The 6,469-nt window shown below is 37.3% G+C and overlaps 1 long non-coding RNA gene across 1 annotated transcript; it reads right to left on the bottom strand.

Annotated features, from left to right (window-relative positions):
- Positions 1–6,230, bottom strand: LOC109366247. Its single transcript, XR_002112450.2, has 2 exons — positions 5,801–6,230; positions 1–3,644 (listed from the first exon to the last, which is right to left on the bottom strand). It is a non-coding gene; the product is annotated as an uncharacterized LOC109366247 (long non-coding RNA).
- Positions 6,231–6,469: the final 239 nt, after the last annotated feature.

The raw sequence follows: 6,469 nt of genomic DNA on the forward strand, positions 1-6,469 counted from the left end.
TAAGTTGTAGCTCATTTTTTATTAAACATTTTCTCAGTTTATACTTTGAACATAAATATGTACTTTTATGGCTCATGTTACAAAAGACTCTATTATGTGTTAGAAAACATATACAGAATATATCGTAGTGGTTATACTTTCTCCCCCTTTTCCCTAAAGTCTTCCATAAATTCTACAGATCTAGCAAAGCAGTACCAGAAAGCAAAATCCAATCTACCCAGCAGCAGTCAGAAACAGCTATAAAGTTTACTTGCTTGCTGTAAGAGAAACTTTGGTTCCTGTCTGCTTTCATTGCAAGGCAATACCTTATTATGTAAGCTATAGATCAGAAAACAAGCATTGCACGTCATGCTCCATCACTGAAGGTCTACTTCAGTTCATATTTCCAAAGGTGTACAGCTTATCTTTGTCTTTTCCACTTGCTAAAACAAATACATGTATTTACTTTCAAAGCAGTATAGTGTAAATAAGGGATCTATTTCTGTTCTTACTGAAGTCAGTGGCAAAACTTCAATGGACTTTCTGAAGAGCAGATTTCTATTTTGTTTCTCGTATTTTCTTGACTAAATTGAAGAAAGCTACATTTGAGCTGGAAGGTAGGATGGATATCACTTAGAATTTTAAAACTCTTATGCCTCATTGCTAGCACCTCCTGTAATAACTCCATGCATGGGTTTCCAGCTTAATACATGGGGTCTTGGCTTACCATTCTTAATAATAAAGACCCATGAAAAAGTGAGCATAATCTTCCAGTCCCAAAAATATGGACATGGAAGCCCACACCTGAGGAGCGTGCAGAATCACACCTGTGGTCTTTCTGCTCTAGTGTAGCAAAGAGACATCAGGTTATATAGGTTTTATACGCAGGAGGATCTTATAATGTGTTTTTCAGTGTGCACACCTCACATTGTACAATTTAGTATTTCCACACAGTGGGCAAAGAGAAACTCCCAGGACCTATGGAAGAATGTAGAAAACGCAGCTGGCCTTGAACCCTCAGGCAAGGTAGACCACAAGGACAAGAAGAGGAAAACTTTGGGGAAATGTTGCTGGCAGCCTGCCTTAGAGACACTCTGCTTTTTATTTCACAGGGACTGATGGTGACACTAAGCCCATATCAGTGCCGGGAGCACCCAGCTGACATGGTAGGAATCGTGGTGAAAGATGCAGAATAGAACAACAAAGCAGTAAGGAAAACTCGAGACCTACAATCCAATCTCTAACAAAAGTTCTTTGTGACTTACTGAAGTTTGTGCTATTATGGCTCAAGCTACCTTTTCTGATCAGGATGTAGGATGTGAGCTGAGCCCCTGGAAAGAAATTTAGGTGTGTATCTGATTGTTGAATTGTCTGTTTTGGTGGCAGCAGGAGAAGGTTTGCTGCAGTAGCATTCCCCCTGTCCTGGGTTGTGTGCCATGTGGCAGGCAAGGCAAGACACCACCTTACTGCAGCGCTTCATCAAACTCAGTGAGTCAGCCCATCCACTGACTTTGGTGTTGGCTTGATACAGATTTGCTTTTCAGAGCAGACTGAAAATTTAGAGTACATTTATAATTTACTGGGACAAGACAAACGCCAAAACAGCCAAAACTTGCACTTGATTTTAGTCAATGCAAACATCTGATAGACTTTTGCTGTGGATATATTTAGTTTATATTTTACTGGATTGATGGTCAGTATTAGAGTTTTTAACACACCCAAATTAAACCTAAGAGTCTTAATCTCTCTGCATCTTTCAGTTTATTGACAAGGGAAGAAGATAGAAGCCTTCATTTCACACATACTAAGTCCGTTGTGACTGAACAAGGTGTCTCATAACCATTTTTTTGCAGTATCTTTCTGAGCTGAAGGTCTTGCCTTGTATTTCACATGCAGAGACGATAGTGCAAAAAACAATGTTGATAGTATCCCCAGGTTCAAATTCCTTTTGGAAATATATCCATTCATTAAGAATGAAAAAAAAAAAAGATTAACTAGGTCCCTGTTTAAAATTCAGCCCTCTCAATCAGTACCAAAGCAACACCTCGTCCCACTCAGTGAATAAATGCAAAGAAATTGTGCACCTTAGTTTTACAATATCTAGTTATCAGACCACGCTTGGCTGAATCTCTGGGTGAGCAGATTGGACCACAACCCTGCTGTCTGCACTTGTGGACTGACATTATCTGATGGGTATTTGCCTGAGGACATAGCACAGATCTACTGATGTAGGACAAATATCCACAACGATTACTTGCGTTTCCCACAGATTATTTCAGTATATTTCTGAGCTCATTATTTACATATGGGATATGCATACCTCGTTAATAATGGCACAGTCCATATCTACCTTTGACACAAAATTGCCAATAGGGGAATGCATTACCAGCACTACAATGCACAGCTGTTCTTTATGTGTACTTTCTACTATGTGTGCCACAATATCCTTAAAACTTTCTCTGTATGACATAAATGAATAACAGACACATTATACCTACCAAGAAAATTAATGGACTTCTTATACTGCAACTTTTTTCATAATACTGAGCATTAAAAATACAAAGAAAAAATCTATTTTCTATGTTGAAAAAAAAAAGTTTCTATTAATATAACTGTGTTTGTTCAGACCAAACTCTGGCTTATGGAATGATGTTACTAACTGTTACAGTAATTACTAATATTAGCTTTCACATTAGGATTTTTATTGTTTAAAAATTGTTTGTGCTAATTTGTTAAAATCTACAGCCCATGCAATATGTCGGTTTGGAAAAGGAAACAACAGCTGATTTACATAAGCAAAAACCAGCATGTGACATAGCACATGTTCCTTGCTTTCCCTAAGTGCTATAGAACATAATGACGATATTTATAAATGTGAATATAAATAAGACAAAACTCCTAAAATCTTTTAAAATGTCTGACAAATCCTTTCTGTTCTAAGTATCAAAGATAGCATCAACAGCTAGACGTTTTCCAATACCCTGACACCACAGAATGTTCTACGTATGTGAAGACTCTGTTTTGTATCCCTTAATTCTGTGATTGAATCCTACTGAAATTCTCCCACGTCTTAAAGTCTTTTGGTTTGGGTCCTAAGCTGGCATTTGCTGTATAAAGATATCAGACTTTTTAATAGCAGAAAGTATCTTGAATTTAGTTCACTCATATATTTAATAGCGGGATTTGCCAGACCATCACTGAAGACACTAATTCATCTTGTCGTTGCTGCTTGGTCTTCTTGTTCACTCTTCTGTGTCCTTGGCCACCAGAAATGACTAATACTGAACTTGCTTTCATTTTCTTGGATCTCTGTCTTTTATTTTTAAAGGAGATATTTTGATCCTTCAAAAGCTCATAAATGTTACTGTCCTCTGGCCTATGCTCTAGGGAACTTGATGTAAGGGATCCAGAAGATGAAGACAAGTCACTTTTTTGTGCAATGGATCCTGCTGAACCTCCCAGCCAAACTGAAGTATCAGGATTGCTGCTATTGGAAGAGCCTGGTCTGTCACTGTGCAGAACATTCCTCTGGTCTTTGTCTTTAGATTCTGAGCCACGAGGCAGGCTGTTCCTTAGCTTGTTTTTGTTTTTCTTGTTTATAGATGTAGCCATTACAAGAAACTTGACTGGCCCATTGTGTGCATGATACGACACCATTCCTCTTCCTGCAGCCAAAAAAAAAAAAAAAAAGATGACAATATTTTAACTATAGCACTCCACAATAATTACTTCATGAAATTTGCTTAGGAATGCATAACTCTTAAAATCCTGTTATATGCATTCAGTCCATCTACAGATTGTCTATTTCCTTGTACATAAACAATTTAAAGAAAAGTGTAGGAAAAAAAAAAATCTATCATGCCATAAGGATGTTTTAGGACTGTGTTAATAAACCACTTGGAACACAACAGAATGAATTCAAGTTGACTTGTGCTGTGTTACGGCAGCATGAATACAGACATTTTCTGCTAACTTTTTTTTGGCATTGACACAAAAATAACATTCTGAGTTTTCTGCAGTATCCACAAAGAAAATATGTGGTTTTCAGTTAATCCTACTGTACCCCTGTACCATTCTAGAAAAGCATATGAACATCTCTTTCACTGCAATACCTGCTAGTAGTACAAGGAAAAATTACTCATGAAAATTGTAAGAATATATGAAAAACAAATTGCATAATGCCAAATTCAGAAGCTCTAACAACATCAGTGTATGGGGCTCTTACAGCAAGAAAAGAAAGCATAGCATTATACAAAATCACCTATAAGATGAAAAGAAGTTAGGCTATCAAAGAAAAGAAACCACTACTCTACAAGGCATCCCATCCATCCCTAACTCCCTAATACATTCCAGGTTATTATTAAAAAAAAAAAATTCTGCTTTTGCAGAAAGTGCAGTGATATAAAGATGAATTATCAGGACTGAAAGCACAAGTGGGAAAAGTGCAATTTTTTTTGGTTGTTGTTCGAATTCTAAATACTGTATCTGAAGACTATAAAACTTGATGCAATGCTGCCAAACCTGAGAAGATCTAACCCTAAAAAAAATGCAATATACAGATGATGTAAATCACAACAATCAAAACAGAAAGTGGAAGAACAAAATGAGACTATTTCATTCTGCAACAATGCATTTTCTTGTATTGCATTTATTTTTACCTAATATTGCTTCCATAACTTCTAAGAAATATTTGTCATGTTTCAGTAAAGAGGCCTATAGGGAAGCTGGGGAGGGACTTCTTATAAGGGCAGGTAGCGACAGGATGAGAGCAAATGGCTTTAAACTGGAAGAGGGTAGATTTAGACTAGATATTAGGAAGAAATTCTTTACTGTGAAGGTGGAGAGACTCTGGAACAGGTTGCCCAGTGAGGTTGTGGATGCCCTCTCCCTGGAGACATTCAAGGCCAGGCTGGATGGGGCTTTGAGCAACATGGTCTAGAGGGAGGTGTCCCTGCCTGTAGCAGGGGGTTGGAACTAGATGATCTTAAAGGTCCCTTCCAACTCAAACCATTCAGTGATTCCCTGATTATTGCTGCATATTTTGCTGAACACAGTTCAATTTCATTCTGAAAAGTTACATATACTTCCTTTATCCCTGAAGGAGGTTACAAATAACTTGCCTCATACAATATGACAGCTTTCCTCCACAGATCAGAAGTTATAGTAAAATTGTGAAACTGAACTGTAGCATGGCAAAGAAGTACTTAATTGGAATTACACATACTTTCAAAAAAAAAAAAAATCTCACTTCTGCTAGCAGCTTAAACATTTACAAAATGATTCAGCAGCGTTCCTACGTTTCAAACAAGGCAAACTAACTTACCAATCCACCAAAACGCAAAAATACTGGCTGTTGTTAAAAAAAATGAAATATATGTTCTCATATGTTCCAAGTCTCTAGTTTTGGTAAGAAAGGTCACGAAAACAGTGTGCCAAATAACCAGTCAGAGAATGTACTGCATTGTCAGTACCATGTCTCTGAACCTAATGCATCTACCTTCTCCAAGTATGGAAGAAAGATTCTTTGCAATGGCCTCTCATTCTTGTATTTTTTACTGTACTCTGATAGGATTAATGCCTATCATGTTCTTGTTCCATAAAGAAAAACTGCTGTCCTGTCTCAAACAACTGAGACAAATCCAGACAGGCATGTGAAAATACTTTAATGATAAGGAAGAAGAATAGATAGAATTTTATCACAAAGCTCTGATGAGTACTTCCACAACACACATAGTTTGGCAGAGTCATTTGAACTACTGACAGGAAAAAAATCTTCAGCATAACAACATCCAACCAAATCCATTTGAGAAATGTCACTCACCAGTTACTTTGGGAATTCCCTGCAAGCGTGGCACTGGCAATGCTACTATTATCCCCAGATTCGTTCCAACCAGTAATAAGCCATGGCACACCAGCAGACTGGTCACAGAAACACGCTGCTGCCCTGTGAAGTGCAGGAAGTGCTGTATTATTTATGTAACGATCTTTGCCAAGGTCAAAGTAACCTCAAACATACAATCAGCTGTACAGTTGCATTCAGCAAAGCACTCATCAGAAAGGCAAATGCATTGCAGGACTGTATTAAACTTTACATACGTCATAATTTAAATACAGCTGAACTTGCATTATCTGCCCTACATCTCTAAACCACAGTACCTAAAAATAGACACACATTACCTTTACAAATATGCTTTTGCAAATTTGACTGTGTATGCTCTTAATAATAAAACTGAAAGGCATTCCACTTCCCAGTGCTCAATAATGTATTATGATAACAGACTATACTTGAGACTCAAACTTGTTCATTATTAATTTTTTCTCATGGTTTTATTTTTGTGAAATAGTATCAGAAGTCCACATTGTCCATAGTATCACATCCACACTGGGGTTCCTCTCTACAACAATGACATTGGCATACTGGGATAAATCCCAGTGAAAGCTTATTAATATGAACAAGACACTGGGGTAAATAATGTACAAAGAGAGACTG

The sequence above is a fragment of the Meleagris gallopavo genome, chromosome 2, assembly GCF_000146605.3.
Source record: "Meleagris gallopavo isolate NT-WF06-2002-E0010 breed Aviagen turkey brand Nicholas breeding stock chromosome 2, Turkey_5.1, whole genome shotgun sequence".
NCBI lineage: Eukaryota > Metazoa > Chordata > Aves > Galliformes > Phasianidae > Meleagris > Meleagris gallopavo.